At 52.8% G+C, this 23,149-nt stretch overlaps 1 protein-coding gene across 4 annotated transcripts in view; it reads right to left on the reverse strand.

Annotated features, from left to right (window-relative positions):
* LOC140402506 (pancreatic secretory granule membrane major glycoprotein GP2-like) overlaps positions 1 to 23,149 on the reverse strand; it is an 82,908-nt gene that overhangs the window by 41,260 nt on the left and 18,499 nt on the right. Inside the window, exons 1-2 of one of the 4 annotated variants that reach the window (XM_072490362.1) lie at positions 4,293 to 4,360; positions 605 to 707 (exon numbers count right to left, since the gene is read on the reverse strand). The gene's annotated coding sequence lies outside the window, so the exon portion shown is untranslated. Of the gene's footprint in view, positions 1 to 604; positions 708 to 4,292; positions 4,361 to 23,149 lie in introns of those variants that run through there. The other 3 variants (XM_072490365.1, XM_072490363.1, XM_072490364.1) reach the window with 3 other exon arrangements.

Below are 23,149 nucleotides of genomic sequence, written 5' to 3' on the forward strand. Positions count from 1 at the left end.
CCGTTTTTCAGTGGAATTGCTCCAGTTCCACAAGGCACGGTGCGAGCCCATTAACCCATCCTGAATTGCTCCGGGACCGGTGCCTCTTTCGTGGTTGTAGAACATCACCGATTCAGTCCCGGCGTCAGCACGTGGGCTCTGAATTGGAGAATCTGAAATGGAGAATCCCGCCCATTATACTTTCACCCCAACATGTTCATATTTCTTGGTACAATTCACAAGCCCTCTCCTCCCCTACCCCACACCAATCATTAAACCACTTTTGGGTTGTGACTTGCTGAGTAAATCCTCCAGATCCATCTCCAGTCTCCTCACAGACACAGCTCATTAATGAGCTCTGTATCGGGACTGGAGTTACAAAGTCCTGAGCGAATGTTTAAAAGCAGTGGCAACCAGGGGCTGGTTAATCACAGTGGGCTAAACCAGTTTACAGCTGGCTTGTAATGCAAAACAAGGCCAGCAGCGTGGGTTCAATTCCCGTACCGGCCTCCCCGAACAGGCGCCGGAATGTGGCGACTACTAACTTTCACTGTAACTTCATTGAAGTGGACTTGTGAGAATAAGCGGTTATTATTATTAAACCTTCTCATCATCTAATTCATACCTGATTGCTTACCGGAGCTTCAGGTGTTGCCGTGTGAGCTGGAGCAGGTTCACTCAGGTTGCTTGTTCCTCAGTGTTGAACAGTCCGTGACAGCCTCTGTCTGCTTATAAGGCAAATGGATTGGACCAGAAACTGAGATTTGTATCAGATTAATCAAAGCACCATTATCGTGGAGCCATTTAAAACGTAATCAAAGAGTGAAACGTGTTGGTCTAAATAATAATTTGTGGTCAGGTGGATATCATCTCCGTAACTAGGTCCTGGAGATAAGTCTGACAATATTTACATTACTCTCGCTGAAAAGAATTGTGGTGAGTTTCTAAATCCCCCTGGAAGGTGGGTCCAAACGTATTGATTGTCAATCGGTGCAGTAAACGCACCTATTGACAGGGTGTGATGAGAAGCTATTTGCTAAGTCTATACAAGACTTGTATTTTTTCCAAACTAACACTGACCATTTGCTGGGTGTTTGTCGGCTGAGCCGCATTCGGCTCAGTGTATTTGTTTAACTGTGTGTAATCAATGACTAATCACCGTTTGCCATCTGTTTTAGCAACTCCGAACATGGACGAGTAGAACCGTGAAGATTTTCTGATTAAATCACCTTGTTCAAGTGAATCAATTGCTTTAATAAAGTGACTCTGACACGTGTGCTCGGGAATGTGTCATTGCTTCAGAACAGGAAATTGATTAAACCTCGTTTAGTTGTACCAATCTATAATTTGCCACAATGATTAATATGTCAGGTATCCCAGTACTTGTTCAAGGGGTGTTTTAATGTTGCTCTCACTGTGCTGTCTGTGTGACGTTCGAGCTGTTTTACAACATGCTCAGCTCTTTCATCCACGTCAGAATTGACTGGAGATGTAGGAAACCACAGGTTTGAATCTTGAGCCCCAATTAGTAACAGAACCTTTCTACCTGAAGGGAATATCTGATTTATTTCGAACATCGCAGTTTTTAACTTGTGCTGAATTCCGTTTCATTCTCCAGTCAAAAACCTGAGTGAGCTGTGATTTGCCAGTGATTTCTTTGTGTTCTATTGGCTCCCCCGGCCGGCACTTTGAATTTACTTGGGGATGGACAGTTGAGATATCTGCCCCTGTGTCAATTAGCTGTTCCAAGTAAATCTCTGATTTGAATGTCTACGTAAGGGATCTGATTCTCCTGCCTGGGGCTTGGAAGGCAAATTTCCTTTTGGCCTTCCCAATAGGAAGTGGGCAGCACGGTAGCATTGTGGATAGCACAATTGCTTCACAGCTCCAGGGTCCCAGGTTCGATTCCCGGCTTGGGTCACTGTCTGTGCAGAGTCTGCATGTTCTCCCCGTGTGTGCGTGGGTTTCCTCCGGGTGCTCCGGTTTCTTCCCACAGTCCAAAGATGTGCAGGTTAGGTGGATTGGCCGTGCTAAATTGCCCTTAGTGTCCAAAATTGCCCTGAGTGTTGGGTGGGGTTACTGGGTTATGGGGTTGCGGGGATAGGGTGGAGGTGTGGGCTTGGGTAGGGTGCTCTTTCCAAGGGCCGGTGCAGTTCGATGGGTCGAATGGCCTCCTTCTGCACTTTAAATTCTATATTAAATTTTTATATATTGTTGAGTCTGATCATGAGGATTCCCTGGCCGTCTAGACTTTCCCGTGTTAGTCCGGGTTAGTGCTAGGGTCTGCTGAACTCTTGGTGTTTGGGTTTGACGATTCCTATTTCCTCGCTGTGGCCTGGGAGTTCATGGAAACTGTCCTTAACTGTCCTTGATTTTCCCACTGATTGTCCTAATATCCAGAATTCGGAATTCTATTTCTCGGGGCTGCTGTCTCGGTGGTTGTTGTCGAGGGAGTATCCTGATGATAATTGCCCTCTATGGGACTGAGGTCGCTGTGATTTTCAGTTATCTCTTCTCGGAGACAGGATCTACTCCCATTTGGAAGCAAATGGACGTATTAGTGAGAGGCAGCACGGTTTTGTGAAGGGGAGGTCGTGTCTCACTAACTTGATAGAGTTTTTCGAGGAGGTCACAAAGATGATTGATGCAGGTAGGGCAGTGGATGTTGTCTATATGGACTTCAGTAAGGCCTTTGACAAGGTCCCTCATGGTAGACTAGTACAAAAGGTGAAGTCACACGGGATCAGGGGTGAGCTGGCAAGGTGGATACAGAACTGGCTAGGCCATAGAAGGCAGAGAGTAGCAAGGAGGGATGCTTTTCTAATTGGAGGGCTGTGACCAGTGGTGTTCCACAGGGATCAGTGCTGGGACCTTTGCTCTTTGTAGTATATATAAAAGATTTGGAGGAAAATGTAACTGGTCTGATTAGTAAGTTTGCAGACGACACAAAGGTTGGTGGAATTGCGGATAGCGATGAGGACTGTCGGAGGATACAGCAGGATTTAGATTGTCTGGAGACTTGGGCGGAGAGATGGCAGATGGAGTTTAATCCGGACAAATGTGAGGTAATGCATTTTGGAATGTCTAATGCAGGTAGGGAATATACAGTGAATGGTAGAACCCTCAAGAGTATTGAAAGTCAAAGAGATCTAGGAGTACAGGTCCACAGGTCATTGAAAGGGGCAACACAGGTGGAGAAGGTAGTCAAGAAGGCATACGGCATGCTTGCCTTCATTGGCCGGGGCATTGAGTATAAGAATTGGCAAGTCATGTTGCAGCTGTATAGAACCTTAGTTAGGCCACACTTGGAGTATAGTGTTCAATTCTGGTCGCCACACTACCAGAAGGATGTGGAGGCTTTAGAGAGGGTGCAGAAGAGATTTACCAGAATGTTGCCTGGTATGGAGGGCATTAGCTATGAGGAACGATTGAATAAACTCGGTTTGTTCTCACTGGAACGAAGGAGGTTGAGGGGAGACCTGATAGAGGTATATAAAATTATGAGGGGCATAGATAGAGTGGATAGTCAGAGGCTTTTCCCCAGGGTAGAGGGGTCAATTACTAGGGGGCATAGGTTTAAGGTGAGAGGGGCAAGAGTAGATGTACGAGGCAAGTTTTTTACGCAGTAGTGGGTGCCTGGAACTCGCTACCGGAGGAGGTAGTGGAAGCAGGGACGATAGGGACATTTAAGGGGCATCTTAACAAATATATGAATAGGATGGGAATAGAAGGATACGGACTCAGGAAGTGTAGAAGATTGTAGTTTAGTGGGGCAGCATGGTCGGCACGGGCTTGGAGGGCCGAAGGGCCTGTTCCTGTGCTGTACATTTCTTTGTTCTTTGAGACTGTCTTTTAAATCGTTTGCTGCTGTGAGTCCCCTATTTTTAGTTGTCTCTGTTTTTTAACCAATGTCAATTTTGTTCCTTAGCAAACTTGTAAAGAAATTTTAAGATTTTTTTAACTTCAAATGGTGAAAGTACAAATTCAATTACTGACAAACTGCAAGCTGAGCTCTGACCTTGACTCAGAACGGAATTTAAGATTTTCTTAACAAGAGCTTTTCTAACATTCACAACGGAATTAATTCTTTATGTTAACAATTTTTTCTGACATTCACTAAAATGTTGGCTGCTTTTGGGAGGAAGCAGTTAGCTGCGGAGAATTGCACCGTAACAAAGACAACTGCAGTCTCCAGATTTCCACTTTAAACTGGTACCATTCAGTCGCTGTCAATCCACAAATAAATATCAAGTAATTTAGACCCAAGTTTCTGGGCAATTCCAATTAATTGCCTGCTGAAATAATTAACTTACCTCCAAAACCCAATGTGCAGAGAGTGGGTGGAGATCTCGGTAATCCATTGGGTCCCTTTATACAAAGAACAAAGAAAATGACAGCACAGGAACAGGCCCTTCGGCCCTCCCAGCCTGCGCCGATCCAGATCCTTTATCTCAACCTGTCGCCTATTTTTCAAGGATTTACTTCCCTCTGTTCCCCGCCCGTTCATATATCTGTCTAGATGCATCTTAAATGATGCTATCGTGCCCGCCTCTACCACCTCCGCTGGCAAAGCGTTCCAGGTACCCACCACCCTCTGCGTAAAAAACTTTCCACGCACATCTCCCTTAAACTTTCCCCCTCTCACCTTGAAATCGTGACCCCTTGTCATTGACACCCCCTCTTGGAAAAAGCTTGTTGCTATCCACCCTGTCCATACCTCTCATAATTTTGTAGACCTCAATCAGGTCCCCCCTCAACCTCCGTCTTTCTAACGAAAACAATCCTAATCTACTTAACCTTTCTTCATAGCTAGCACCCTCCATACCAGGCAACATCCTGGTGAACTTCCTCTGCACCCTCTCTAAAGCATCCACATCCTTCTGGTAATGTGGCGACCAAACTTAATATTGCTCTAACTCAACCCCCCCCCCCCGAAGGAATGTGTCTGTTTACACTAGAAGCTGTTGCAGGCGATATCTCAAAACCTGTCTGATAAGCGCTCTCTCTGCAGTCCAAACCCTTTTGGCTGCTGTTAACCTATTGAGGGACTTCTGCTTTGACTGCCCAATGTCAGCAGGTGCCCTGTGCCCGGGGTCATCAGGTGCCCAGTGTCTGGGGTCAGCAGGTGCCCTGTGCCCGGGGTCAGCAGGTGCCCTGTACCCGGGGTCAGCAGGTGCCCTGTGCCCGGGGTCAGCAGGTGGCCTGTGCCCGGGGTCATCAGGTGCCCAGTGTCTGGGGTCAGCAGGTGCCCAGTGCCTGGGGTCAGCAGGTGCCCAGTGTCCGGGGTCAGCAGGTGCCCTGTGCCCGGGGTCAGCAGGTGCCCTGTGCCAGGGGTCAGCAGGTGCCCTGTGCCCGGGGCCAGCAGGTGCCCTGTGCCTGGGGTCAGCAGGTGCCCAGTGCCTGGGGTCAGCAGGTGCCCTGTACCCAGTGTCAGCAGGTACCCAGAGCCCGGGGTCAGCAGGTGGCCTGTGCCCGGGGTCAGCAGGTGCCCAGTGCCTGGGGTCAGCAGGTGCCCAGTGCCTGGGGTCAGCAGGTGCCCTGTACCCGGGGTCAGCAGGTGCCCTGTGCCCGGGGCCAGCAGGTGCCCTGTGCCCGCAGTCAGCAGGTGCCCAGGGTCAGCAGGTGGCCTGTGCCCGGGGTCAACAGATGCGAAGGGCCCGAGGTCAGCAGGTGCCCTGTGCCCGGGGTCAGCAGGTGCCCTGTGCCCGGGGTCAGCAGGTGCCCTGTGCCCGGGGCCAGCAGGTGCTCTGTGCCCGGGGTCAGCAGGTGCCCTGTGCCCGGGATCAGCAGGTGCCCTGTGCCCGGGGTCAGCAGGAGCCCTGTGCCCGGGGCCAGCAGGAGCCCTGTGCCCGGGGTCAGCAGGTGCCCTGTGCCTGGGGTCAGCAGGTGGCCTGTGCCCGGGGTCAGCAGGTGCCCAGTGCCTGGGGTCAGCAGGTGCCCTGTACCCAGTGTCAGCAGGTACCCAGAGCCCGGGGTCAGCAGGTGGCCTGTGCCCGGGGTCAGCAGGTGCCCAGTGCCTGGGGTCAGCAGGTGCCCAGTGCCTGGGGTCAGCAGGTGCCCTGTACCCGGGGTCAGCAGGTACCCAGAGCCCGGTGTCAGCAGGTACCCTGTGCCCGGGGTCAGCAGGTACCCTGTGCCCGGGGTCAGCAGGTGCCCTGTGCCCGGGGTCAGCAGGTGCCCTGTGTCCGGGGTCAGCAGGTACCCTGTGCCCGGGGTTAGCAGTTGCCCAGTGTCCGGGGTCAGCAGGTGCCCTGTGCCTGGGGTCAGCAGGTACCCTCTGCCCGGGGTCAGCAGGTGCCCTGTGCCCGGATACAGCAGGTGCCCAGTGCCAGGGGTCAGCAGGTGCCCTGTGCCCGGGGTCAGCAGGTGCCCTGTGCCCGGGGTCAGCAGGTACCGTCTGCCCGGGGTCAGCAGGTGCCCTGTGCCCGGATACAGCAGGTGCCCAGTGTCCGGGGTCAGCAGGTGCACTTCCCCCACCCCCACTCCTCACCCCACCCCCACTCTCTCTCCCCCCCACTCCTCACCCCGCCCCCTCTCCTTCTCTCTCCACACTTTCCCCACACCCACTCCTCACTCCCAGCCCATTCTCTCCTCCACCCGAACTCTCTTCCCCAACTCCCCTACCCCCACTCTCTCCCCTCCACCCCCCGCACTCACTCTCTCCCCCGCCCACACTCTCTCCCCCGCCCACACTCTCTCCCCCTTACCCACTCGCTCCCCCGTCCACACTCTCTCCCCCGCCCCCACTCTCTCCCCCTTACCCACTCTCTCCCCCGCCCACACTCTCTCCCCCTTACCCACTCTCTCCCCCTTACCCACTCTCTCCCCCTGTTGCTCTTTTTAACCTTATTCTATTTGCTCTGATTACGCCACCTTTGCTCATGAGTCGCCAGGTATCTTTATGATACAGCCACGTGGTTCAAGTTTAGGTTATGATTAATAACACAGCACACCGCTTAGTAAGGATTAAAACAACGGTCATTTATTATATACAACAAGCAATATTAATACCCTAATACTACTTTCTATATAATAAACCTATCACTACTGGCCAATACTTAACTTAGGAAGAGCCCACCAGGTCAGGGAAATGAATGGCTTGTCCAATCGGATCTGGCCCGCGGGATTCAAAAGGCTGCTACAGGTCGGTGGCTCGGTGTCTCTACCGGATAGCGATCGCTGGATTCAAACTTACTGTTGCCGGTTGCTGTTCTTGCGAAGGTCTCGAGCAGGCGAAGAGGAGAGAGAGAGAGATCTGAACTTGGACCCTCACTTTTATAGGGCCCAGGGGCTTCCCGCCTCCCGGGGCGGCCCTTGACCCTGAGTCCCAAGTGATTGGATCTGTCCCCAATCTCTGGGGTCGATGTGTCCAATGGTGAGGCGATTCCTCGATCGGGGGGTGGTCGCTCACCTGTCTTTGTTTCGGCCACTGCAGGCGCCGACAGGTCTGGCCCGGTATTCAATTGCTAATATGTTGCAATTGTTCCCGGGGATAGCCGATTTAACTGTGGATGTCTGGATAGATGGGCTGCAAACAGTCCTGAATGAAACTGCAAATACCTGGGTTGATGGGCTGTTGATAGCCCTGAGTATCGATCTGGGCTAACTTCCCAGAGCCGAATATGCAATACTGTCTGCAGCTGCCTGCTTGTGTCTCGTTAGCTGCTTTTCCCAGCAGTCTTTCGGGTTAGCCATTTCATACTGGGTTTTGGACAGATTAATCGTAACGCAGCCATTTTACGTGGCTACAGTCCCGTCTTGTGATCCTAACGCGAAGCGTGAAGGATCACATAAATCTTCATTCCCTGTCCGGGTGGGGTGGGGGGGCACCTCCTACATGGCCACTACTCTGACCCTAGCTATGCACAAAAATTTACCTAAACAATTCTTGAGGGCGCTATGTCAGGCAGGGGCATGTATCTATAAAAAAATAATCTGGGAACCTCTAATTTTACCTAAACAATTTTTCAAGCATTATACAATCTTATCTCTCTAAACATACAATAACAATCACAACATTTAATATATTCTTTCCTGGCTTGGCAATCAAGCTCAGGATCATACATTTCCATTCATTTTCTTTTTATTTACAGGAAAAACCGCCAGTGCATGTTTTATTATTCATATGTCGCGGGGGTCTGGGGTCTGGTCATAGCTGAATATCGGGGATCGGATCCGATAGACCGGGGTTCGAGCGCGGTACGCTCTCCTTTTCCACTTGCGGAGGCGCATGGTCTGTACCGCACAACTGAGTATAGCCAATGCCAACAGTGCCTCAATGATGTACGACAGGGAGTACCAAGTTATGAACTTGGCACACCAGGATAATGCAGCGTGGCTGGTGACTGGGCCCTCGGTAATACTGGGCCGTGAAGTGTTAACAGTAAAGGGGTTTGGAGTGATGGGGTCCGCGTTCCCGCGCAACCAAAGGTTCATCAAAAGAGTGTTGAGCACGAAGAAAGGAGTCCTCATGGCTGTCTTCTTTCCTTCCTTTTCCTGTGTTCGCTGGTTTTCTCTGGACTTGGAGCTTCTGGAGTTCTGTAAGACAAGCGTAGTGTGTGTAAATACTTCGGTTTAATACCTGGTGTGTTAGTGTGTCTGTCCTTCTTGGGGCCAATTAAACCCTTATAATTGGTCACAGTCTGTGACTCTGCCCCCATTTTTTTTTTCAAAACAAATGTTTGGACACGGCACACTTCCCAATGGTGGACCAGTGCTAGGTTTATCATCCAAATGTTCTGGGATGTAAATAGCATGTGGCAGCAACCCTAAGGTTGCCTAAATAAAATAAACTGTTTTTGAAAGAAAAGGTCGAATGAGGTGCGTGTGGGCTGCGACGGGTAAGATTTGGGTGGAGTCCCCGGGTAGGACGGCTACCAATACCGTATCTTCCCTACCCGAGCGGTTTTGACCAACGGGGGGGGGGGGGTCCCCAGGCAGGGCGGGTCTCACGCCGTTTCTCCACTGCCTGAGCGACCAAAGAACGGACAAAAATGTAGTCATCATGGTGGGGTTACTGATCTGATTCTACCATCCAATCAGAAGAGTAGCTACGATCGGGCGTCTGGTCTGGTGACCACGTATCAGATGAAAAGCTAGTTCCTCTGAATGGGCGTCTGGTCTCGGGGGGGCCTCTGAGGCAAGTCCTCCGAGGTTTCGGCAGAATGGGTGAGTGGCCGCGGTGGGTGTCAGTGGGAAAAGTTAAAAAGTTCAGGTGAATGGGTGTGGGGCGGTGAGAAAATTCTCCTGTAGGACGAACAACATTTAACAAACAGACAGACAACATAAAACATTCTGCAGGTTCCATCAGGAAGGACAACACTTTTCACCAAGTGTCTCCTTTAAATCATCATGTGGACACCTCAGTCCTCGGTTGCGAACAGGGTCGCAAAAGGATTGGCGGAGTCAGGCCCAAGGTCATCACCGTCTCCCGGGTGCCAAACTCTGGAGTGGATCAGGGCGGAAAGGGCTGCGTGGTGTGAGTTGGGATCGTCCTCGTCGTTGCGGACGAGTCTGCAGGAGTTGTCGTGGTGCCAATGAGTAGGGTCGAGTTGGGTGGGGACAAAGTCGGAGTCGTCCGTGTAGTTCGGTGGTCGGTGGTGGGGTTTATTTCAGTAGGTGATGAGGAAGGGGTCACTGGAGTCGAGGTCGGAGTTGCTGGGTGTGGGACCAGGATAGTAGGGAGGCGTGCTGTGGCTGTCGTCAGAGTCACAGTCGCTGTCTGTGCTGCTGCAGTCTGTGGGCGTTCCGGGGCGGAGCGTAAAGTTCGTGGGTGGAGTCGGGGGCGAGTCCGTGTCTGGGCTGGATGTGGAAGGGGTGGGGGTGGTCACGTTGGCTGTGGGCGGGGTTTGGTCGGCTGCGTCAAGCATGACGTGGTGGGAGTGGTTTGACTGTGCTCCATAAACCTTGAGCTGGTTTATGTGAAACCATGCAGTCTTACCATTTTGGTATTTAATTTTATATACCGACGGGCTTATTTTGTCCGTAATTGAATAAGGACCCGAGTATTTTGGAGACAGAAACGTGCTGGGGTTGTACACGGACAGCATTACTTGCTGTCCTATGTTGTACTCCGTCGCATGTACTGCCTTAGCAAAACAGGGCTTGCTCTGTTTTCTGTTAGTGCCCAGTTTAACAGCGGCTGCTAGCTGAGCCGTTTTTATATTTGCAAGTAGTTGTTCCACGGCCTTCTCGTGGGTGAGGGCCGTGACTTCGGGGCTGGTTAGGTCTAAACCCAACAAGTATTCTGTCCCTTTCATGGGGCGTCCGGCCATGAGGGTGTGTGGGGTGAAACCTGTGGAGGTGGAAACAGTGTTACGCAAAAACATCAGTGCAAAGGGGAGGACCGAATCCCAAGTGGTGTTGTTCTGCTGGACCATTTTTCTGAGGGTGGTTTTTAGGGTCCGATTCATGCGCTCCACTATACCACTCGACTGAGGGTGGTACGCAATGTGAAATTTTTGGGTTATGCCAAATATCGTGAGGACGTTCTGCATGACCCGTCCCGTAAAGTGAGAACCTTGGTCCGATTCAATACTGCGGGGGAGTCCCCATCTTGTGAAGATGGGGTGGGTTAGGATTTTGGCGGTGGTTTTCGCGGTGTTGGTGCGGGCTGGAAATGCTTCCACCCGCTTTGTAAAAGTGTCAATGACCACCAGAACATATTTATAGCCATTCCTGCAAGGGGGCAATGGACCTATAAAATCGATCTGGAGGTTAGTCCAGGGGCCGTTAACGGGTCGGGTGTGGCTGAGATGTGCCTTTTTGGCATACCTATCTGGGTTGTTCTGAGCGCAGATGAAGGTGGCGGTGTTGACCTTGGGTAGGGTGCTCTTTCCAAGAGCCGGTGCAGACTCGATGGGCCAAATGGCCTCCTTCTGCTCTGTAAATTCTATGATAATCTATGATAATCCACATAAACCCTGATGGGGTCACACGTGTCCGGGTGAGGGGGGTTCTGAGATGGAGTGGCTAGTTTTCTGGGGGGTGTTCTGGCTATAAAGGGGCCTGTATTATGGTGGGGTGAGATGATTTCACACCCGTGGGGGGTTCCGGGGTATTGTAGATTGGACAATCTACAATAACTACATGATAGCGGACGCTAAGTATGTGTGAGTCTTTGTCCGTTTGACTGTGATGTCCCGTCCTTGTAAGAGAAGGGTCCACCTAGCAGCGCGGATTTGGCTGACAGTACCGTCTTTAAGTCGTCCGTCCAGTAAGAGTTGTGTGGGGGTGTGCTCGGTCAAGATGGTGATGGGGTTCAGTCCGGTAATGTAGGAAAAGTACTGGACTGCCCCGAAAACTGCGAGCAGGTGCCTCTCACAGGCTGAAAATCCCTGCTCCACAGCGTCTAAAATTCGGGAGGCATAAGCTCCGGGTCTTAGCTGGTCGTGCCGTTCCTGTAGGAGCACGGCTGAAAGGGTGCGGTCTGTGGTCGCTACCTCTATGGCGAAAGGGGAAAGTGGGTCGGGAACTTGTCGTGCGGGGGCGGCTCTGAGTGCCTGTTTTAATGAGTCCACAGCATCCGTATGCTGCGGAAGCCATTCCCAGGGGGCTCCTTTCTTTAGGAGGTCTGAGAGGGGCGCTGCCTTGCTGGCGAAACCATCAATGTGGTTTCGGCAGTAGCCAACCAATCCTAAAAACGACCGGAGGGCTGACACGTGTTGGGGAAGGGGCAATTTAGCGATCGAGTCAATTCTTTTGTGCTCGATCTCGCGTTTGCCGTGTGTGATAATAGTACCCAAATATATCACCTTTTCTTCCAATATTTGGGCCTTTTTGGGGTTTACTTTACAGCCAATGGAGTGTAGTAACTCCAGGAGTTCGGACAGAAGCTCAATGTGCTCTTCCTTTGTGTCTGTCTGCAGTAGTAGATCGTCTACATACTGTACCAGGCATTCGGGGCGAGAAGATTTTGCTAGTCCATTTGCCAGCTGTCGGTGGAAAATGGAGGGGGAGTTGTGGAAGCCTTGTGGCAGGCATGTCCACGTGTACTGCTGAGCTCGGAAAGTGAAGGCAAATTTGTACTGGCACGCCTTTGCCAATGGAATGGACCAGAATCCATTACTGACGTCCAAAACCGTGAAATATCGGGCATGGAGTCCCTGTTTGAGCATGGTCTCGGGACTTGTTGCAACGGTGGGGGCTGCTGCGGGGGTGACTTTATTGAGTTCCCGATAATCAATGGTCAAACGCCATGATCCGTCGGGTTTCCTTACTGGCCAAATCGGGGCATTGTTAGTCGAGGCTACCGGTCTTAGGACGCCTTGTTCTAACAAGCTTTCTATGACCTTTAGGATTTCTCCCTTCGCTTCTAGGGGAAATCCGTACTGTTTCTGGGGTCTTGGCTCCGGTCAAACAGAAACCTCGGAAGGACCACCATTTTGACCGACTGCACTCTACCCGCCAGCGAGAGCGGTAACATGTCCCATCTTTTGAAATCCTCCTCCATTTGCTCCACCAACCTCGTCAGATTCAGTTTATGTAGGGTCCCCCAACTCCTGGCTATCTGGATCCCCAGATACCGAAAGCTCCCCTCCGCCCTCCCCAGCGGTAGGTCCCCTATCTCTCTTTCTTGGTCCCCCGCCTGTCACTCTTCCCTACATTGAGCTTATAGCCCGAAAACTCCCCAAACTCCCTTAGAGTCTGCATGACCTCCACCATCCCCTCCATTGGATCCGCCACGTACAGCAACAGGTCATCCGCATATAGCGACACCCGATGCTCTTCTCCCCCCCTTCCATTTATTAGACTCCCTCAATGACATGGCCAATGGTTCGATCGCCAATGCGAACAACAGGGGGGACAGGGGGCACCCCTGCCTCGTCCCTCGGTACAGTCGAAAGTTCTCCGACCTCCGCCGGTTCGTCACTACACTTGCCATCGGGGCTCTGTAAAGGAGCTTAACCCAATTGATAAACCCTACCCTGAACCCAAACCTGCGCAGCACCTCCCAGAGGTACTCCCACTCTACTCGGTCAAAGATCTTCTCCGCGTCCATAGCTGCCACTATCTCCGCCTCTCCCTCCTCCGATGGCATCATTATCACGTTGGTGATAGGCAGAAGGCAGCACATTGGTGTTTAGTTGCCTGCCCTTTACAAATCCCGTCTGGTCCTCGTGGATTACCCCCAGGACACAGTCCTCGATCCTCGTGGCCAGCACTTTTGCCAGCAACTTTGCATCCACATTGAGGAGCGAGATCGGCCTGTACGATCCACATTGTAGTGGGTCCTTGTCCCGCTTTAGGATCAAAGGAATTGTCGCTTCCGACATTGTCGGGGGCAGGGTCCCCTCCTCTCTTGCCTCATTAAAGGTCCTCACCAGTAGCGGGGCCAACAGGTCTGCGTACTTCCTGTAGAACTCCACCGGGAATCCGTCCGGTCCCGGGGCCTTCCCCGCCTGCATGCTCCCCAAACCCTTGCTCAGCTCCTCCAACCCAATTGGTGGCCCCAAACCAGCCACCTCTTGCTCCTCCACCCTCGGGAATCTCAGCTGATCTAGGAATCGTCTCATCCCCTCTTCCCCCGCTGGGGGCTGGGATCTGTACAGCTCTTCATAAAAGGCCTTGAATACCTCGTTTATTTTCGTCGTACTCCGAACCGTGGCTCCCCTTCCATCTTTGACTCCCCCTATTTCCCTCGCTGCCATCCTCTTACGGAGCTGGTGTGCCAGCATCCGACTAGCCTTTTCCCCATACTCGTAGGTCGCCCCCTGCGCTTTCCTCCACTGTGCCTCTGCCTTCCCTGTGGTCAACAGGTCAAACTCCGCCTGGAGCCGTCGTCTTTCCCCAAGTAATCTTTCCTCCGGGGCCTCTGCGTATCTCCTGTCCACTCTCAAAATCTCCCCCACTAACCTCTCACTTTCCATACCCTCTGTCTTCTCCCTATGAGCCCTAATGGAAATTAGCTCTCCCCGATCACCGCCTTCAACGCCTCCCATACCACTCCCACCCGCACCTCCCCGTTGTCGTTGGCCTCCAAGTACCTTTCGATACACCCCCTCACCTTCCCACACACCACCTCGTCCGCCAGCAGTCCCACATCCAGCCGCCACAACGGGCGTTGGTCCCTCTCCTCTCCCAGCTCCAGTTCCACCCAGTGTGGGGCATGGTCCGAAACGGCTATAGCCGAATACTCCGTCCCCTCCACCCTCGGGATGAGCGCCCTACACAGAACAAAGAAATCTATCCGGGAGTAGGCTTTGTGTACATGGGAGAAGAAAGAAAATTCCCTGGCCTGCGGCCTTGCGAACCGCCATGGGTCCACTCCCCCCATCTGATCCATAAGCCCCCTAAGTACCTTGGCCGCCGCCGGCCTCTTTCCAGTCCTTGATTTGGAGCGGTCCAGTGCTGGATCCAACACTGTATTCAAGTCCCTTCCCATTATCAGGCCTCCTATCTCCAGGTCCAGAATGCGCCCCAACATGCGCTTCATGAATCCTGCATCATCCCAGTTCGGGGCGTATACGTTTACCAACACCACCCACATCCCTTGCAGCCTACCGCTCACCATGACATATCGCCCTCCATTGTCCGCTACAATAGTCTTGGCCTCAAATGACACCCGCTTTCCCACCAATATTGCCACCCCTCTATTCTTTGCGTCCAGTCCCGAGTGGAATACCTGTCCTACCCATCCCTTTCTTAGCCTGACCTGGTCCGCCACCTTCAGGTGTGTCTCTTGGAGCATGGCCACGTCCGCCTTCAGTCCCTTTAAGTGCGCGAACACTCGAGCCCTCTTCACCGGCCCATTCAGGCCCCTCACATTCCACGTTATCAGCCGGATTGGAGGGGCTCTCCCCCCCCCCCCCCCACCCCACGCCCCGCCGACTAGCCATCTCCTTTTCTGGGCCAGTCCCCTGTCCACGCCTCCCTCACCCTCCAATCCCCCAGAGGGGGGATCCCCGTCCCGACCACCTCTTCTGTGTCCCATTCCCTTTCGGCCAGTGCAGCAGCAACCCTTTCCCCCCCCCCCCTTCCCCTCCTCCCCTCCCCCCGCTAGACCCCTGCCTAGCTTTTTTGCTCCCCCCATGTCACTCCCGTAAGTCAGCTGACGCCTGCTGACCCCGGCTTCCCCCGCTGTCCCATTGACCTCCCCGCGTGGGAGTCTCCCAATCCATATGTATTCCTTCGTTCCCCTTCACACCTTTCTTCCCGCGCGCGGGAAAACACCCCGCGCTTTCCAAAGCCCGCTCCGCCCCCTCTGGCGCAGCTCCTGTCGCGGCCTTGTCTCTCTCCCCCAGCCCATGTAACATTTCTGCGCGTGATTGACCCCCTATATACAACAACCATCACACATCAAACCTCAAACATCCCCCCTACCCTCACAAACCCTCAGTTAGAGTCCAACTTTTCGGCTTGTACAAAGGTCTACGCCTCTTCAGGCTTTTCGAAGTAATAGTGTTGGCCCTTGTATGTGACCCACAGTCGCGCTGGCTGCAGCATTCCGAATTTCACTTCTTTCCGGTACAACGCCGCTTTGGCCCGGTTGAAACCCGCTCTCCGCTTTGCAACCTCCGTGCTCCAGTCCGGGTATATTCGGATCTCTGCATTGTCCCACTTACTGCTCTGCTCCTTCTTAGCCCATCTCAGGACCCACTCTCTGTCCGTGAACCGGTGGAACCTCACCACCATCGCCCTTGGCGGCTCATTTGCCTGGGGCTTCTTCGCCAGCACCCGGTGTGCCCCGTCCAACTCCAGCGGCCTCGAAGGGGCCTTCGTGGCCATCATCGCCTCGAGCATCGTGCTCGCGTATGCCCCGGCATCAGCCCCCTCCACTTCCTCAGAGAGACCCAGGATTCGCAGATTCTTTCTCCTCGACCTGTTCTCCAGGTCTTCGAGTCTTCCTGCCCACCTCTTGTGTAGCGCCTCGTTCTGCTCCACTCTCACCGCCAGGCCCACGAGCTCGTCCTCGTTCTGACTGACTCTTTTCTGTACCTCCTGGATCTTAGCTTCGTGGACCTTCTGGGTGATCCTGAGTCCTTCAATTGCCGAAAGCATAGGCGCTAACATCTCCTTGCGCATCTCCTCGCGCTGCTCCTCGAAGCAGCGCTTGATGAACTCCTGCAGCTCCCCTTTGTCCCTTGCCGCCGCCATTTTGTTTTCTTTCCCTCGCTTCTCCCGTTGCTCCAGTGCCGCTCCTTTGGCCGTTTCACTTCTGGTCCGTTTAAAAAGTCTATGGAAACTCCTGAAAAAGGTCTGAGAGTCAGTTCCAGACGGGAGCTGCCGAATGCGCGACCTACTCCTCCATGGCCGCCACCGGAAGCCTTGTCCCCGCTTCTTCAATGGCCCTGGTAGATCCTTTCACAGTTGTTCCCTCTGCTGCTAGAATTCACCTTTGATAGAGTCAAGTCAGATTGCAGCTTTAAGCTTGCCCTTCCCCCGCCTGCATGCTGGAAGAGGCCCTTGTCTAAACCTGCAGCCAAAGCCAAATCCTTTACTGCTTCTGCCGGGTCTGGCAGCCAAAAGACACAACATTCCTGGGGACACCGTCAGGGGGATGCTGCAGTCTTCTTCCTACACCGGGAAATGTCAAACAAATGCCGGGGGGGCCCTGTAAAAGAGCCCAAAAGTCCGTTCCAAGCGGGAGCTACCGAATATGCGACCTAGCTCTGCATAGCCGCACCTGGAAGTCCGCTTTACCTGCTCTCTCATCCAGGCCGTACATGGCCGCCTGGTGTTTGACGGTGGCAAAGAAATGGTGTGGGTCTGAAGCGGGGAGGAACAGTGTGATTTTGGCACATGCGTCCCGTAATTGGGTCACTGTGAGGGGGGTGGAATATAAGACCTCCGCCTCGTCTGCTGTGGCGGTGCGGTGGGTTGTTACAGGGTTCATGGGAGCCTGTATTATCTTTTGTGTGGGGGGTGGGTGTGCTTTCCTCCTTTGGGGTTTTCCCTGCGCACATGCTCCCTGAACATATCTCTGCCCTGTCTCTTGCAATTCTTCACAATCAGGGCCGTCTTCCTGGTCTAAACTTTCCCCAAAGGTTTCTTGAAATCCCTTTTGGACAGAAAGCAATGCTTTCAAGTCTGCAATCTGCTTTCGGCACTTTGCATGGTCCAAAGTACTCTGCCTTTGTTCCGTGGTTGTGGCGTGGAGCGCTCTCAAGGCTGCCTTGTTTCTGGAGCTTCTCTAACTGGTTTTCTGTTTCTTTCTTTACCAGGACTGCACGCTGCAGGTCCTGATAAGCCTTTTCATATTGTGACTGGAAACTACTCAAGTGCGCCAGACAAGATTGGTGACCCCGTTTGGCGTCAGTCACCTCTTCGTCCTTTGCTGCTAATTTCCCTTTTAACTCCAGGTTCTCTTTCTCAATTTCGCATACATCGATTTTACCCATCCGATGTATGCCTTCTATTTCCTTGCGGAGCGTCCTGACGACCTCCTCTGTGCCTCGCAATTGTGCCAGACAGGACACAATTGCCATCGGCTTGCGCGCTTTTACTAAACTCTTTTTGTGGATCTCACTCAGGTTCTCCCACCAAGTATGCCCTATACTTCCAGGACCTGAGTCGTCATTATTACAGAAATCCTTCCACATGGGTCATCCTTTGCCCTGCAGAATTTTGCGGATTTCCACTTCCCAAACGGGACACTGTCCCGCTCCTACGCTGCTGACTGGTGCGACAGCAAAATCTTCGGGGTTCCTGAGGCGCTGCATCGCTTGCATTGCCTGCATGGCTCTCTCTTATCTGCTCGTTATGTTCGAATTTGGAACAGGGGGCTAAGGTGGTGTGGTAGATGCGGGTATGGCTTGCGCTAATTTCCAAAATACCAACTGCCGATAGTTTTGACGCAACAAAAAATCTATCAGTTTTGCCTTATAACCCTGTTAGTTACGCATGCATATACACACTTCCGAATTGTGAATTATTAACCAGAACCGCTTGAACACTTGTGGGTTTTTTTTGTTTCCGATTGGATTCTAATTCAAAATGTTGGGGTTCTCCCAGAGTGGTTTTCCACTTCTAAGTCGGGTCCCTGCGGAGTCGCCAATTGTGTTGCTCCTTTTAACCTTCGTCTATTTGCTCTGATTACGTCACCTTTGCTCATGAGTCACCAGGTATCTTTATGATACCGTCACGTGGTTCAAGTTCAGGTTATGATTACTAATACAGCACACCGCTTAGTAAGGATTAAAACAACGGTCATTTATTTTATACAACAAGCAATATTAATACCCTAATATTAATATTTATATAATAAACCTATCACTACTGGCCAACACTTAACTTAGGAAGAGCCCACCAGGTCAGGGAAACGAATGGCTTGTCCAATCAAATCTGGCCCGCGGGATTCAAAAGGCTGCTACAGGTCGGTGGCTAGGTGTCTCTACCGGATAGCGATCGCTGGATTCAAACTTACAGTTGCCGGTGGCTGGTCTTGCGAAGGTCTCGAGCAGGCGAAGAGGAGAGAGAGAGAGATCTGAACTTGGACCCTCACTTTTATAGGGCCCAGGGGCTTCCCGCCTCCCGGGGCGGCCCTTGACCCTGAGTCCCAAGTGATTGGATCTGTCCCCAATCTCTGGGGTCGATGTGTCCAATGATGAGGCGATTCCTCGATCGGGGGGTGGTCGCTCACCTGTCTTTGTTTCGGCCACTGCAGGCGCCGACAGGTCTGGCCCGATATTCAATTGCTAATATGTTGCAATTGTTCCCGGGGATAGCCGATTTAACTGTGGATGTCTGGATAGATGGGCTGCAAACAGTCCTGAATGCAACTGCAAATACCTGGGTTGATGGGCTGTTGATAGCCCTGAGTATCGATCTGGGCTAACTTCCCAGAGCCGAATATGCAATCCTGTCTGCAGCTGCCTGCTTGTGTCTCGTTAGCTGCTTTTCCCAGCAGTCTTTTGGGTTAGCCATTTCAAACTGGGTTTTGGACAGATTAATCGTAACGCAGCCAATTTACGTGGCTACACCGCGCTAAATTCCCCCTTCATTGGGAAAAAAGTGAATTGGGTGCTTTAAATTTAAAAGAAAGGAAGAGCTGGGTGGGACAGACAAACCAGTCAGGTTATGGGGCGGGGGGGGGGGGGGGGGGGGTCGTCGGTGGCGGGGGGGGGGGGGGGGTGGGGGGGGGGGCTGGGGGGTGGGGGGGACATACTGCTCAATAAGAAGACGGCATTCCCGGTGACAAAGACGGTGATGGACCCAGGGGTATGTCACGGTTAGCCGTGTCCTGGAAGGGGCAACAATGGTGTTTGTAAATGTAAACGCCCCCAACTGGGACAATGCTGACTTTATAAAGAAAACCGTGGCAGAAATCCCCGACATAGACTCACAACAGCTCATTCTGGGCAATGACTTTAACTGTGTACAGGTCCCATGGACAGACAGATCCTGCCCCAAATCGGCAAAACAGTCAGCGTGGGGAGGGAAGTAAACACCTTTAAGGAACAGAGGGGGACAGTCGACCAATGGAAGTTCACACACCCAAGGGAGAAGGAGTTCTCTTTCTTCTCCCAGGTCCACAGGGTCTACACTGGGATCGACTTCTCCGTAGTGGGGAAATCAGAGCTTCCAGGGATAGTAGGAGGGGAGTTCTCCTCAATAGTAATCTCCAGTCACATTACCTGGACGTGAGATTGGAGACGGGCCGGGCCCAATGCCCCCCATGGAGGCTGGACACGGCCCTCCTCACCGACAAGGCGTTGTGTGAACGGACATCACAAGCCATCAACGGTTATGTAACCTGCAACCAAAATGGGAAGCTCTCCCCCTCCACGTTCTGGGAGGCACTGAAGGTGGTGATAAGAGGGGAGGTTATTGCGTTCGGGGCAGTTAAAGACGGGAAGGAGAGAATGGCGAGGCAACAGCTGATCGACTCCGTACTGGAGGTGGACCGGCGATACTCCGCGGCCCCGACCGTGGAACTACTGGCGGAGAGGAAAAAGCTACAAATGGACTTTCAGCTGCTCTCCACTGGGAAAGCAGTGCACCAGCTCCACCAGACACGGGGGACATTTTACGAGCGTGGAGACAAGGCCAGGCGCCTGCTGGCTCACCAGCTGAGGAAGCAGGCAGCCACGAGGGAAATAGCTCAGGGGAAGGATAGGAACGGCAGACTGGACGCAGCACCAGAGGAGATTAACAAAGCCTTTGCGACCTTCTACCGAGAGCTGTACACCTCCGAGCCCCCGGAGGGAGACTCGAAGATGAAGCAGCTCCTCGACGGACTGGACATGCTGATCGTGGGGGAGGAGGGGTATGGGGCCTGGAAGCATCATTAGAACTGAGGGAATCATGGAGAGCATCAGCTCCATACAGGCAGAGAAGGTGCCGGAGCTGGACAGATTCCCGGCGGATTCTCCAACACATTCACGCCAGCACTGGCCCCGCCCCTGCGGGAGATGTTCGCTGACTCGCGATCAATGGGAATCCTGTCACCAACGCTGGCTCAGGCCTCAATATCACTGATCCCCAAAAAAGACAAAGACCCGACGGAGTGTGGGTCACACAGACCGATCCCACTCCTTAATACTGAGGCTAAGATCCTGGCGAAGGCCCTCCCGAGGTGGATGGAGAGCTGCAAAATCTCCCCTGTAAACCCACAGGGTGGAGGGGCAGAGCTGGAGAGGCTGCCGTTCAAACTGGCCCAGACCAAAGTCCAATACCTGGGCAGCCAAATAGCCCTCGGCCGGACACGGATCCACAAATGGAAGCTGCCGAGTCTGGTGGAGGAAGTTAAAGGGGATCTGCCGAGCTGGGACTCACTCCCGCTCCCCCTGGCGAGGAGAGTGCAGACGATCAAGGTCAACGTGCTGCCCAGGATCCTCTTGGCATTGCCTGGGCACTGGCCGACGTGGTGTTGACACTGAGGGAGGTGGCACAGTCGCTTGTTGATGTGACACATTCCCAGAAGTTGGTGGCACAGTCGCAGCGTGATGTGGCGCAGTCCCAGATGGAGCTGTGCCACTCCCTGTGCTCCATAGCCATGAGCGTGCAGACCCTGTTCGAGACCAGAGCGGACCTCTGGGACTGACAGCGACAGATGATGGGGAGCCTCAGGGGATAGCTCCGCTCGTACCCCCATCCCATGGAGTAGCCCGCAGGTCATCGGGCACCCCGAGGGAGGAAGAGGTGATGGGGCCCGCCCTTAAGGCACATTAGAGACGCCCGCAGGGGAGGTGCTGGAAGAGCGCAGCATTTCGATCTCACCTGTATGATGCGTGGATGAAGGACACAGACCAGCTGAACGTTCATTGAGTGGAACACTTTCGGTTTGTGTGCAGTGGCCTGTTATCCGCAGGTGCCCATAGGGCGACATGCATCCTGTCGATCCTTCCCTGGATCCGATGCATCTCACCGATGGCAGCGAACCCTGCTGCCCTGGCATCCTGGTGGGGTCAGCCCACATCCAAATGGATATATTGAGCCGCCTTTGCATACACGGTCTCCGTGACAACGCGAATGCACCTGTGCACCGAGGTCTGTGAGATCCTGGCCAGGTCCCCACTGGCGCCTGGAAGGACCCCGTCGCGTAGTTGTTCAGGCCGACCGTCACTTTGACGGAGACCGGAAGCGGGTGTCCTCCCCCGTACCCCTGTGGTGCCAGGTGTGCCATAATATGTCAGGTATGTCGCACTGTCCCTCTGCTCAGCCGGAGTCTTCGACAGCTCGGTCCAGCAGCTCCTCGAATGTCAGGCGGTGCCAGTACACATGAGGCCTCATGTGGCGCTTCCTCCTTCACGGCCTGTTGGGTGGCTGACTCTCCAGCCTGGGCGGCTGCCACCTGCCCCGTTGCGGCCTGCTCTGCTGCTGCAGCCTGCCCCTCCTCTTCGCGCGGCTCCCCCTCATACGGCCTCAGGGCATCTCACAGAGCTGCGGCGACCAGCAGGGCGACTAAAACTGGTACGTAATCGACAGTTTGAATTCTCCCTCTCTGTGCCCGAATCTGGCGACTAGGGACTTTTCACAGTAACTTCACTTCAGTGTTATGTTCGCCTACTTGTGACAATAAATGATTAAATATTATTACTATTAATGATCTGGAAGAAGGGACTGCAATGTTTACAGATGACACAAAGGTCTGAAGAGTGACAGTAGTACTGAGAAAGCAGGGGGGCTGCAGAAGGATTTGGACAAGCTAGGAGAGTGGGCAAAGAAGTGGCAGATGAAATAGAATGTGGAAAAGTGCAAGGTTATACAATTTGGATGGACAAATGGAGGAAGGGATTGTTTTCTAAATGGGGAAATGCTGAGAAAATCAGAAGCACGAAGGTACTTGGGAATCCTTGTTCGCGATTTTTTTAAGGTTAACGTGAAGGTTCAGTCGGCAGTCAGGACGGCAAATGCAATGTTCGCATTCATGTCAAGAGGACTAGAATACAAGACCAGGGATGTATTATTGAGGCTGTATAAGGCTCTGATCAGACGCCATTTGGGGTATTGTGAGCAGTTTCGGGCCCCGTATCTAAGGAAGGATGCGCTGGCCCGGGAAAGGGTCCAGAGGAGGTTCACAAGAATGATCCCTGGAATGAAGAGCTTGTTGTCTGAGGAATGGTTGAGGACTCTGGGTCTGAACTCATTGGGATTTAGAAGGATGAGAGTGGAAACTTACTTATTGAAACTTACAGGATACTGCGAGGCCTGGATAGAGTGGACATGGAGAGGATGTTTACGCTTGTAGGAAAAACTAGAACCAGAGGACACCATCTCAGACTAAAGTGACGATCCTTCAAAACAGGGATGAGGAGGAATTTCATCAGCCAGAGGGTGGTGAATCTGTGGAACTCTTTGCCGCAGAAGGCTAAGGAGGCCAAGTCGCTGAGTGTCTTTAAGACAGAGATAGATAGGTTCTTGATTTATACGGGGATCAGGGGCTATGGGGAGTAGGCAGGAGAATGAGGATGAAAAAATATCAGCCATGATGTGTGTCATGATGTGCACTGATGCACGTAATGAGACACAGACAGGCAGTGATAACCCACAGCAAGCTGTGTGCATTACCCCAGAAGTTCAATAAAACGTATTGAACTAACGTCAAAGTTTGGTGTCTTCTTTCCAGTACAACTGCATCCAGTTGCAGTCCGTGTTACCCCAGAGTGAATAACACAACATGGTACCAGGAGTCTACTTCATCTAAGTAATTTATCTTGAATAATTCAGTGATGACCAGCAAGTGCCTTCCAGCGGCACGGAGAAGATCCAGGCCCCTCCACAGCTCCGG

Source organism: Scyliorhinus torazame, chromosome 25, assembly GCF_047496885.1.
Source record: "Scyliorhinus torazame isolate Kashiwa2021f chromosome 25, sScyTor2.1, whole genome shotgun sequence".
Lineage (NCBI taxonomy): Eukaryota > Metazoa > Chordata > Chondrichthyes > Carcharhiniformes > Scyliorhinidae > Scyliorhinus > Scyliorhinus torazame.